This window comes from Ornithodoros turicata, unplaced genomic scaffold (genome assembly GCF_037126465.1).
Source record: "Ornithodoros turicata isolate Travis unplaced genomic scaffold, ASM3712646v1 Chromosome42, whole genome shotgun sequence".
Taxonomy (NCBI): Eukaryota; Metazoa; Arthropoda; class Arachnida; order Ixodida; family Argasidae; genus Ornithodoros; species Ornithodoros turicata.
Window position 1 is genome coordinate 997662 of NW_026999372.1, and position 12855 is coordinate 1010516.

General features: G+C 46.5%; 1 protein-coding gene and 1 long non-coding RNA gene across 2 annotated transcripts in view; both read right to left on the minus strand.

The window, feature by feature from the left end:
- LOC135374083 (uncharacterized) overlaps nt 1–12855 on the minus strand; it is a 165648-nt gene that overhangs the window by 101795 nt on the left and 50998 nt on the right. The gene's annotated exons all lie outside the window — the stretch shown is intronic.
- LOC135374063 (uncharacterized) lies at nt 11759–12530 on the minus strand. Its single transcript, XR_010416738.1, has 2 exons — nt 12416–12530; nt 11759–11939 (listed from the first exon to the last, which is right to left on the minus strand). It is a non-coding gene; the product is annotated as an uncharacterized LOC135374063 (long non-coding RNA).

Consider the following 12855-nt stretch of genomic DNA (forward strand, 5'->3'; position numbering starts at 1 on the left):
GCGTCGTGTGTCGGCGCCTTTTGTTGTCTTTTGCGGCGTTTCTTTCCATTGTTGTTGTTGTTTCCAGAGCCTTCCATGGAATCCAGCACGTCTCTCCCCGTTGCTATGGCCGTCTTTTTTACTGCGCGCGATATTCCTTCGCCATCGGCCAATTTCCGCGCCAAGCGCTTCAACGTTCTCTTGGCGATCGGTTTTATTTGCTGCCAGATGGGAACGATAAACTTGGATACGTTGCTCAACACACCGCCCCCCTCGTTGGAAAAGGGGTCCCGTGTACACGGGATTATTTTGGGGGAATTACGGTACAAATTTGAAATGCAACGTTAGATTGGTTCTGCCTTTGGACCGCAACGGCAAACGTCTTCCCGTTTCGTCCGCGAGAACGATCGTCACTGAGGGAATTTCGAATTGAGACAGGTTAAATACTGGATGTTATCTATCGTGTAGGTGACGACGTGCTTGTCTTTCTCGTAAGAAAATGGTAGTATTTTTAATATCGTTTTTTTCCCGCTCCCCACGTACGTGGGTTCCACGATATCCGTGTACACGATTATGTTGTGAAACGGGGGTTCCAGGAGTACCCTCGACTGAGCTCGTGGCATCCTCCCCCGTGAACACGGTACGCGATTCGAAGCCCAAAGCACGGCTAGGTACTCGGAAGTCTTAGGGTGGAGGTGCCCTCGGAAAGCCGAATTTTACATTTCTGTTCGGTTCCGCGAAGCTGAAGCGCGCGCGTTCGCCTACGCGTTGGTTATTCGCATTTAGAAGTGCTTGCAGCATCGCATAATAGCCGGGAGACACATGTACTTGCAAAGATCGAGGAATTTTCGTCTTGATCGTGAAAGAAAATTGACGCGCTACGGGGAGAGAGACGCGTAGCGTTTCTTCGTGTCCCTCGACGGCTGTGAGATGTAGCAGCTTGACAAAGGGTTCCGGTACGTGCAACCCTTTCGGTGTTTTCAGAGAGTAGACGTTATCCGCGAATTCGAGCGAGGCTTTGCAGCTTGTGCGTCTGGAAATATTTGTTGAGTGTGTTCCGTAGGGACGTGGTTTCCGAATTCAGAGTGACGTCGCCGAAAGCGACGGGTGCGGCGTGCTCCAATAAGATGGAGGTGGCTTCGCGTTCGCTCAATTTGGGGGGTTTCACCGCACGACCTGCTTCGTGGGACGCTAGCGAGGCGTCGAGCGCTTGCGCGAGCCGAGGGTCCAATGCCACGGCTTTCACGTCCACGGGTAAGACGAAGTCGTATCGCGATTTATTGTACGCGAAAGAAACGTCGAATTCCGAAAGGGCTTTTCCCAAATCCCTCTCTCTGGTGTGTGTCTCTCAGGCGGGAGACGGTGAAAATCTGAGGCGACCAACTCCCTTCCGAGCTCTTATGAAAACCTTTTCTGTGTAGTAGGACCCTCAACTTTATCCCCAGTTTGAGCTTCTTTTTCACGGAGGGTACGACGGGCTTCCCATTTATCTTATTGAAACAGCTCCAATTCGTTTTCGGGCGTGACTTCGGACGGGCTGATGCCCAAAGTCCTGTGTTTGGTGGTGTTGTAGTCGCGCACGATCTTGGGAAGCGCGGAAACGAAGTGGTATTTTCCCGTTACTCTAAAATAACGGAATATTCTGTCGCGTAAAGTGCGTATGACGCGCTCTGCCTGCGATGCTTTGATTACTGGAGAGAAGGTAGAATACATGTGTACCTTCTTTCGTGAGAGATACTCCTTGACGGTCTTCTTGTAGAATTCCCCGCCTCTGTCGCAAAAGATGCGTGTAGGTACGTTACCTCCCCGAAAAAGTCTTATCATGGCCCTTTTCATTTCGGCGGGGCGCTTCGTCTTTAGCGGGAGGGTGCGCAGAAAGCGGGAGAGGGAATCGATTGCCACGAGAATGTAGCGGTAGCCACCGTTGAATCTCTTGTATTTTGAAAAATCGGCGAGGTCCATTTGCCACACGTCGTCGATCTTGACTGCGATGATGCGTCTCCTATTAAACTTTCTTCTGACCGGATGGTGGAGCGTGTAGGCATCCAGCTTTCTGAGAATGGCGAGAGCCTTCTTTTTGCTCAAGTGATGCGCTTTTCTATAGCGTTCCACACCCCCCAAACCACCCTCTGGTTTCTCATATCCCTCCATAAGTCGTCCACGCAATGGAGGCCTGCTGCTGCTGTTGAGGCTCGCGAGATTTGGGTAGAGAAATCAGACGCAATAGTTTCGAGACTTTGGGGAACCAGGAAGGTTTCTTTCCCGTCTTACGTTGCAACAAATAATTGACGAGTTCGTAAACGGAGGAGTGTCTGATGGGCTTGCCCGACACGGAGACACAACCCTCGCGATCCCAGGAAAGAACCTTCTTTAAATCCGAGACGACCCTTTCCGCTTCCTCTTCGTCCACCTCTGGAGAGAGGAGCGAATAGTCAAAGTCATTTGTAGCGTCGGACGCCTTGTTTTTATTGTCGTAAGGGTCAAATCCGTACTGCTTGAGTATGCGATACAGTGCTTGCAGTATGAGTTTCACTTTGACGTCGTCACTCTCCTTCGAGGAAAGAATGTTTCCGATGGAGGAGGTGGTCACTTCAAATTTCTTGGCCATTGGCGAAAAGGCTCAACACGGCGGAAAATAGGAGAAGAAGAAGGCTCTGTTCTCGCTGCTGAGACAGATAGCTCTTCAAACGTTACGGATTCTTGTGAATCTTTTTGTAGGCGAGCCGTCACAAAAAGCGTTTGTGCTTCTTCAAACGCGCGAACGTGTATGGATCTAGAGCCACCTTTCCGTTCAATACATTGAGTCAAATTTCGGAGAGGTGTTTCATGTCGGACGAGGAAGAACGTCTCAAGACGGCGCGACGGCGCGGAGGGGATAGAGTGGAGAGTACTTTGAGTAAAGTGAGGTGAGGGCGGAGACTCATTCGGGGCGTAGATATATTAACATTCACCTGGAAAGATATTGCTACGCAACCTGTGATCCTCGTGCGTATAGTTGCAAAGATCCACGAGTAAATAAGCGTGGCGTGACGACATCGCTTGTTTATATGCGTCCAGAAAATACTCCAATATTTTTCTGCCAAATAGCTGTTACCCGAAATGTTCCTTCTTGTGCACGCTGCGCACAGTGCGCCACAGGACGACGTAACTGGCGTTGTAGGATATAGTTCTAAAATGGCTACTGTTGTAAAAGATGTTTTTAATGAGTAAGAAGATCGACGCATTGGCGTGGTGAGAACACCGAATGAAAAGATCGGTGACGTCCTTCAAGGAACCGGTGTCGGTCATGTGATCGTCGACGGCGATCAGCGTAGCGCGCAACGTGTCCCACTCTCGCGGTAGCTCCTTTGTAAAGTCCCCGAATTCGTCCTGCGTGCTCGGCAAAGCATATTTCTGCACGTAGAATATTTGTGACTGAGGCTTGTCCACCATGTCGTTCAGGTTCCTCAGCACGTTAGCAACGAAAGTAGATTCGACGCACATGGACGGGACGCTTAAGATACAGCGAAAAGGATGACGGAAACGAAAAGGTTTGGGGGAAGACATGTTGGGTGCGTGCACACTGCACGAAGAAAAATAAGAGACTGAGACTCGAAGAGAAATGCATCGCTTTTATTTACACGTTGTCTTCATCCTCTAGATCGGAACTGCGTTCCCAATACAGATTATCCAGGCTAAGGTTGGACTTCTTTTTAGTCACCCTGTCCGCTGCTAAGATGCGGTCGAGCGTCTTCATCTTGTCCTGACATTTCTTGCCGTGCTTGCAACCATTCCAGGTGGTCGACTTGAAAGTCGACCGGTCGAAGTGGCGCAGAGGGCGCTAGGAGCGCGCGCGCGAACGCATGCGTAGCTGCCGCGGCGCGTTGCCCCAGTCAGTTGCTGGAGAGCAGACATGTGCTCAGTTGCTCCGTAGTCCTCGCGCCCGCTCAGTTTTTGCCTGGCTGATGAGCAGTCGCCGCGAGGGAAAAGGTGAGTGATTTGCCGCGTTGTTTTACCGCGCTCCTTTTCTCGCATGTTTGCCATGCCCCCCCCCCGTGTTTAGCGGTGACCAACGAGTGATTTGCCGATGTTTGACTGCACTCGTGTTAAGACTTTTCTCGCATGTTTAGACTTGTTCAGCAGTGACCAAGCGTTTTCTCCGTGTTGACGCACGTTTAGCGTTTCCTGCCTTGTGTTAGCTGCATAGTGTTGGGACGCTCTGGTTAGGCCTAACCGATCGCTTCTATTAAGCCTTTTCCCCAATGTGTACTGTTTTCTCCGTGCTGTTTAGCAGTAGCAGTTAGACCTTTTCTCTCGCATGGCTAGGCTTGTTCAGCAGTGTTGCCATTTTTACCTGCCGCTAGTGCCTTGTTCTGTCTTTCTCGCATAGAGTTACAATGGTGACGCCATCTGGTGTGATGCCTTGCAACTAAGTGGTCACCTGTCGTTGACCTCTGCAACTGCTGGCTGCCAACCACCAACATGGCAGGCACTGGTCCACCAACATGGCAGGCGGGTGTTGCGGAGCAGTTTCTTGGCTGCGGCATCGTCGGTTTTCGAATAAATTGTTTCTCTCCGCTCTATTTCTTTATATCTATTTTCTAAATTTTTTTTATTTTTTATGGACTCTCGTAGTGCACAACGCTCAGCTGGTCTGGACACGAGTTTGATGCTCCCCAATTAGTGTGGTACCTCTCTGGAGGGCGCTGATTAATGAGGGGGGGTCCCAATTAGTTCTAATTGCTAATTAAGTCGTGTTCAGGACAGTTGAGCATTGTGCACTATGAGAGTCCATACCTACTACTTGTGAAATAAAATTCAGCCAAATGTCTTGTAAAAACCTAATTATAGAGACTGCCTCAGATACGACAGACAAAAATCTGCCTGCCCGGCAACGTGAAATTTCACAGCAGTCAGAATCCACCCATTTCCCTTAAGGAGCTTGACCAAATACACATCCAATTCCGTCGGAAAAACCCTGATTCGGTCCAAATCCAAATCATCTGCCAAAATTGTGATTCAACCCAAATCCAAATCATCTGCCAAAATTGTGATTCAATCCAAATCCAAATCATCTGTCGAAAATGTGATTCAATCCAAATCATCTGTGAAAAATGTGATTCAATCCAAATCCAAATCCTCGCCATATTTTCCCCGTAAATTGAATCCAAAATCAAATCCACGAGCCCTTTGATGGATTTAAATCCGCAACACTGGTTCAGATCTCTCCTCTTTGTTCCCAGCATCGTGTTTTCCGCTTTCTGCATTTAATGCACAAGCTCACGGAGGTGGGCAACTTCACGACGTACACTCTGTAGCAATGTGTGTCCCGGCCCGACCTCTAAGGGAACTCTGCTGACATATGTCTGACAGCGTGTAAAGGAAACACAGGAAAACCCCCAGACAGCTCAACTCGGACCGGCATTCGATCCCGGGTACCTCCCAGTCTCGACGTCACATGGCCACCATACTCAAAGTTGACCAATCGTCGCCGACAAAAACGGCACGCACCACTACCATATGGCTCACAATAGGTGCATCGTCCTGTTTTCGGTTTATTTGCTTAGCAAAAGTTTGCGTAGGTATATATCAAAGTACGTTCGCTTATCGGTGGTTTCATATGGACGATGGATTTCAGTAACGGATGTTTCTCAGAAAATGTGTAACGACTTTGTTGATTATTGAAGTTTGGCTAATTTTTCGTCCAGTACTTGCACACACTGTCCTACAGGTGTTGACCTGTCCGCCTAAGCCGCCTGCTAAGATGACATCGGTGCTGCTCTCACAGCTTTTTAATAGAATATGCATCATGCCATATTGTATATCAAACAATTATATATTAACAGGAAATAAATCAACATGCAACAATAATGCAGAAACTTTTGAATTATACAAAGTACACTACGATGCTTGAAACTATCGAAAGTGTGGAGCCGTTGAGTTTCTGCGATTTCTCTCATATGCCTTATTGGGTTTGACACTGACGCATTCAGTTTGTGCAGGATTATCTGATCCAGTAGGGAAACATTTTCTGTTTGGCCTTCTGGTGCCGGTTCTTCGAACACTACCTGCACTGCTGGTAAGGTTACAATACCGCGGTCTTGTTCTGCTCATAAGGCTTGTGTGTCCTCCCCAAAGAGTAATCTCAACAACCTTAGACAATCGTTAGAACGACAATGGAAGACAGCAGATGGTGTAACACACTCCTCCTGAGGTATGGCGACCCTTACTACCGACGCCACAAAAACTGCTGTTCCTAGAAGACATGTAGGATGCATTATGCGCCAGCGCTCTTCCTGTGGTTATACTCACAGATCGAGTTCGATGCTGCACATTGGTTTGTCATTTCGCGCTGTATCTTTGCAACATAATTCTGAACAAGTTGTTCACCACATCCTTTAGCTTTTAGTTGGTCTGGAACACAATTCATCTTGTAGTCCAACGTGCTGCAAAAGATAGCATACAAATATATGTTACATAAGAGGGACCTTTTTCGTGGATAATCAAGTGTCACATAGGCTTGTAGGTGTGTCACATAGGTGTTTACAGCGGCGCGCGCAGGAGTGGTGGAAGACTCTTCTTTTGTGTTCGGTGCGGCAAGATACGTCACACATGAATACAGATAATTCACGAAAACGCAAATGCGTGCGGCGCAAGGATTCGACCCTATGTTCAGTTTAGGGATGCTATATTTAGGGCACCAAAATTGTGTCGATTCTGGTGTCGACTTATTGTGACTCCGGTAGAGGCTGTACACAATAACAATCATGATTTCCATTCCCTCGTGTTTTTTGTTTTTTTTCTGTCAGGCATTCATTCATTTAAAGAAGAAGCATTCTCAACAGCTGACTCCGGCCCCACTTGCGACAGGGTGTTTGGTAACGGCAGGTTTTATCTATGTTATTAGTGGGATAGCATTACTGAGCTACCCCTCAGAAATTTCTGTGGCCGGCGTCAAAAACTCAGCTCGGGCGATAGGCGGAGCCACGTCAACCGAGGGCGCAGACGCGTTTATGGCAGCGTTTAACGATCTGCCCTTCTCATACCACCGGGTGCATTTGCTAGTCAAGGCTATCACGAGGCAGCTGAGGGCATTGTCATGTTAGTTTAGATTGCATCTTGGAAGCGAGACAGCCGAAGGTCTCCTCTAGATTTCCACACAGAAGAAACGCCGAGACGAGGGACACGGAAAAACGGGGACAAAAGATTGCTTTCTAACTATTTGATCGCTTCAGTATGGATTTATATCACAAGCTCGCTCTCTAGCTCTCTAGCTTGCCGCTGGTGACCTTCCACTCTTCTGGGGCAGTAGTGCAACAACTGGTGGATCGATGGGATACATGTAGCCAGCAGGTGCTCCCAGACGAAAAGTATCAAGGCTTACTCGGGTGGAGTCCACGTTCTTCGAGATGGTTCAAGTTTTCGTGATGCACGCTAAGCTCAAATGTTTTGGACGTTTGACCTAGGCACGTGTGCGTTTAGGCCTAACAGTTTGGAACAGGTAGGCTCACCTGTGCCATTATGGACCTGAAATCGCTTCTAAAAGTCGATCTCCTGGTATTGTGCGAGGAATTAGGAGTACGAACTGAGAAGTCAATGAGGAAACAGCAGCTAGTAGAGTGACTGCACCCTGCAGCAACCCTCATCAGTAGATGAGAATGAACATCGGGGTACTTTGAAGTTGAAGATAGGAGTAAAATACAAGCGAGCTGGAGTATACTTGTATACTTCTCCCATGTTCAGGGACATGTCATCAACACTTTGAAGTTCCATAACTTAAAAACCCGAGACTAGGGGACAAAAAAAAACGACAAACACAGACAAGGGACTTTGAGGACTTTGACAAGGGGACTTTGAAGTTGCTCAGCGGTCAAGCTGAATTTGTGAAAAGCCAAAAGCTGAAGTTATTAGTAATAAGGAGCATCGGCCCAGCTAGACCACAATTACGGACGATACAGACACTTACGCCTCAAACCCTCACCCTCTCCCCTCGCCTCTTTCACACACAGACGCATAAGGCTCTTATCCCAGAGTTGTTTGAATTGGGAATAAGAACTTTTGGAAAGACAATGTCGTACGGAGGATGTTGCTTCAAGATTTCCCGCTCATTTTAATCCATAGGTCACTCAATTTAATCCAAGCTTTACCGAATTTAATCCAGTGGTCAACCAAATTTAACCCAAGCAACATATGTAAACATATTCCGTCATGGAAATTGTCATGACTGAGACTTTCATGATTACGTGAATGTAGCATGATTTATGGCTACCGATCCAACAAGCCGTGGGTTTTGCAGTGCCATGCGGTGTTTTATGGCAGATTTTTGTCATCATGACATTTCACGGCTATTTTTATGATATGCTCCATGAATTGCTTTTACGACTGTTGTTCTAAGTCAGGGCTTTACGTCGTGACACAAGTGTGATCATGAGCGACGCCAGAAATGGTAGGGTCTCTGGATTGATTTTGCCAACCGTAGGGTTCTCTAACGTGCGCCCAAATCTCGACACATGGCAAAACAAATTTATGACTTTTTTAATACCACTGCTTCAAACAGTGCCTTGCAGTGTTCTGTAACTACCGATCGTCGTCATGAGATTCCGTGATTATTTTGATTATGTGTTTCATGAATCAATTTTATAGGACTACCGCTGTTTCAAACAATGCCATTCAGCATTTCATGACTACCGACGGCAATTATGACATTTCATAACTATTTTCATGATACGTGGCATGTATCAATTTTACTGGGCTAGTGCTGCTTCAACTAGTGCCACAGTGTTTTGTGACGACTGACGGTCATTGACATTCTATGACTATTTGCATGATATGTGGCATGAATCAATTGTACTGGGCTAGAGGTGCGTCAAACAGCGTCACACAGTGTTTTGTCACAACCAACGGTCATTATGATATCCCATGACTATTTTCATGATATGTGCACGAATTAATCTTATCGGAACAATATTGCTTCAAACACTGTCGTATAGTGTTTTACAACCACCGACCATCGACTTTATGGGACTACTGCTGCTTCAACCAGTGTAATACAATGCTGTATGACCATTGACGCTCATTATGACATTACATCACTATTTTCACCATGTGCGCCATGAATCAATTTTATGGTACTCCCACTGGTTCAACTGGTGTCTGCAGTAGTCTGTGATCACCGCGGTCATTATGACATTCAATGACTGTTTTGATATATGTGCCGCGAATCCATTTTATGGGACTACAGCTGCTTCGAACAGTGTTATACAGTGTTTTTTGAGCAGCGACGGTCATTATAACATTCCATGATATCTGACACCGTCTGAAAACCGTATATCTATATAACATATCTGAAAGACCGTCGGTAACCACAAAATACTATACAAAGGTATTTGAAGATGTGGTAGTCCCATAAAATCGATTCACGGCACATACTTTGAATATAGTAATTGCATGTCATAAGGACCATCGAGAGTCCCAAAACGCTGTATGATACTGCTTGAAACAGGCTTAGTGCCATAAAATTGATTAATGGCACATACTATGAAAATACTCATGGAATGTCAATGGCCGTCGGTAGCCACAAAATTCAGTGGCGATTTAGTGGTAAATGGGACAGTAGCGCGTAGCATTAAGCGCCTTTTCTGATTCATACTTGACTTCCGGGTATCCACTTCCGGTCTAAACCCGGCTTCAAGTTGTCCACTTCCCGCCAATACTAGACTTCCAGTACCCACTTCCGATCCAACTCGACTTCCGATTGTCCATCTCCGGTGTATCCTTGACTTCCGGTTCGACACTTTCAATTACTATACTTAAGTACAGTTAATTACCCTTTAATCAGCCTCAATTACTTTCAATCACCATGTAGTTACCCTCTAATTACCTTAGGTAACTGCAGATTACATGAGCTAATCTTGCATTTCATTTAATTCCCTTGAATTGCGGTTACTTGCTTTAATTACTCTCAATTCTGCTTTCGTTGACGTTAATTACACTTAATTACCTCTGGTAACCTATAATTTCATTTGATATTTCTCTCAATTATATATATATTACATTCATTACCTTTAAACTCAACTTGCTTTCATTAATTGCCTTTAATTACCTCTAATTACCATAAATTACTCTTACCTCTTACTCTTAAGGTCTTTCGACTACTTCAATTCATGAATCATTTAGCTCCATTTATATCCTCTCATGTCCCATTACATGGGCACTTATATACCAGTGCCTCGGTGGGGCTTTGCCATCTCATATAGACAAGAATTTTCGCCGGCTCCACTGCGCGGCCATTTTGTAGCGACTGCGGCGCCATCGTGCGGGTTTTTCCTGCTGGGACTGCGGGCGCTTCGGTTCAGTCCATTGGGGAAGATTTGAGTTTGACAATGAAAAAATGGCTAGGAAGCAAGCGAGCTGGTGTAGATGATGCATAATGTAAAAACCCCGAGACTAGGGAACACGAAGGGACAGACACAACAGCAAGTCTCAATACGTTCGAGGTATGGATCGTTGTTCGGTCGCCCCGTGGGCTTTAAAGATGCATAAGTGCATATATTTATGCATATGAATAAGGCATAGAAATGAAACAGAGAAATGATGAAAGTCAGCAAAGTTCGTGGCATCTAGTAAACTTCTGCGACAGCACAAGCGCTACATGCATTTCCTTTTTGTTGAACCACATATCGAACATAGTTATGTTCCCTATATGTATGTTTTAACATTGCGGGTAGTATTCAATGAACAGTTGATGTCATGACATGATTTTGTCTTCACATATTCCTTCACCTGTCAAGCTATTTGTTTTTCATTCACCGTTCTCGCTTCCAATTAAGTATCGCCGTTCTTGACTACCAGAATATTCCTGTCACATACGAACACTTACGAACATTTAAATTTGTCTCGCACGATTGCTTGCTGGTGTTGCAGTGAACAAAACAATGACTGCTTTACATAATTAAATAAGTACACGTGTGAAGCAAGGACCCCACACTCTAATAGTAATATCAACATGCTCATTATTTCTGATTGTTGTTAATAGTTCATGGTAGAACAGGTCGTTAACTCATAATGCCCCATACTTCGATTTTTATGTCGCTCTTCGCTGGAAAACAGTCCGTCAACCGACCGGTATAAAAGGGTAAAGTTACACGACCAAAGCGCTCAGCGGCAAAGGAAAAAAGGTTGTTATCACTAATCCGCGATATGGAATTTAAAATGCTAACTCTGTTACGTTGCATGAACAAGATTTTCATAATTTGATTTTCCGCGTTGCTTACTCAATTTTTTTTTATGCTGTGCACTAACTAGGAATTTCGTAGTTCGCGACGAACACCAGGCAGTTCGCTGTGGATCCTCAGTTAAAATTTGCTTGAATTGTGAACAACGACAACTACTACGGTAAGCTTATTTGGTGAAAGCATCGGCTGCTGTGTACACATTTGGCATTGAAATGTGTAATGAAACGATCTTCGGACTTAAAATAACGGTTTGCCGGACGCGCGGGCAAAATGAACTCGTTATTATATAATAATACTACACCAGAATTTCCTATTCGGTCAATACGTAAAACAACGTGAGTAGTAAGTACTGGACTCTCATGGTGCACAACGCCCAACTGGCCTGAACACGATTTAATTGGCAATTAGAGCTAATTGGGACCCCCCACATTAATCAGCACCCTCCAGGGAGCCACCACACTAATTGGGGAAAGTCTAACTCGTGTCCAGACCAGCTGAGCGTTGTGCACCATGAGAGTCCATAAAAAAGAAAAAAATAGGCAGAAAATAAAATAAAAAGATAGAAATAGAGTGGAGAGAAACAATTTATTCGAAAATCAACGATGCCGCGGCGAAGAAGCCGCTCCGCAACACCCGAGTGACCAGCGTCCGCCATGTTGGTAGTTTGCACCCAGCAGTTGCAGAGATCGACGACAGGTGGCCACTTAGTTGCAAGGCATCACACCAGATGGCGCCACCATCATAGCTCTAGACGAGAAAGACAGAACAAGATACTAGAGGCAGGTAAAAATGACAGCACTGCTAAACAAGTCTAGGCATGCGAGAGAAAAGGTCTAACCGCTACTGTTAAACAGAAATAAGTACACATCGGGGAAAAAGGCTTACGGGGACGATCGCTTAGGCCTAACCACAACACTACGCAGCTAACACAAGGCGGGAACCACACATCGCTAAACATGCGAGAAAAGGCTTAACACGAGCGCGGTCACCGCTAAACACGTCAAAGATACGAGGAAAGAGGCTTACGGGGGCGATCGCTTAGCCCTAACCACAACACTATGCAGCTAACACAAGGCGGGAACCACACATCGCTAAACATGCGTCAACAGGCTTGGACACCGCAAAACAAGTCTAAACATGCGAGAAAAGGCTTAACACGAGCGCGGTCACCGCTAAACACGGCAAACATACGAGAAAAGGAGCGCGTCAAATCACTCACTCACCTTTTCCCCCGCGGCAACTTCCAGGCAGAAACTGAGCGAGCGCGGAGAACATACGTCTGCTCTCTACGAGAGGCAGCCAGAAACTGAGCGAGCGCGCGGAGCGCACGTCCGTCTTCCGCGACGGTCCGAGAGAAACTGAGAGAGGCGACGCGCGCGCGCCCTCTGCTCCACTCGTCCGCGCATGCGCGCGCGCGCTGCTAGCTCCCTCTGCGCCGGCCGCGGGTGTTTTCGGTTTCGGCTCTGCTGCGCGCGCGCGCGCTCCTAGCGGCGACGGGTGGCTTTTCAGTTTCGCTTTCATTCTCCGTTCTTTGCGCGCGCGCGTGCGTTTATCTCTATAAAGGCAGCGCGCACCGCGCTCGCGTCATCATTCTGACCGATACGTGGAAAACGCCATGTGTGGTTTATTCTCCTGCGTTTCTCGTCGTCGCAAGGAAAAGACA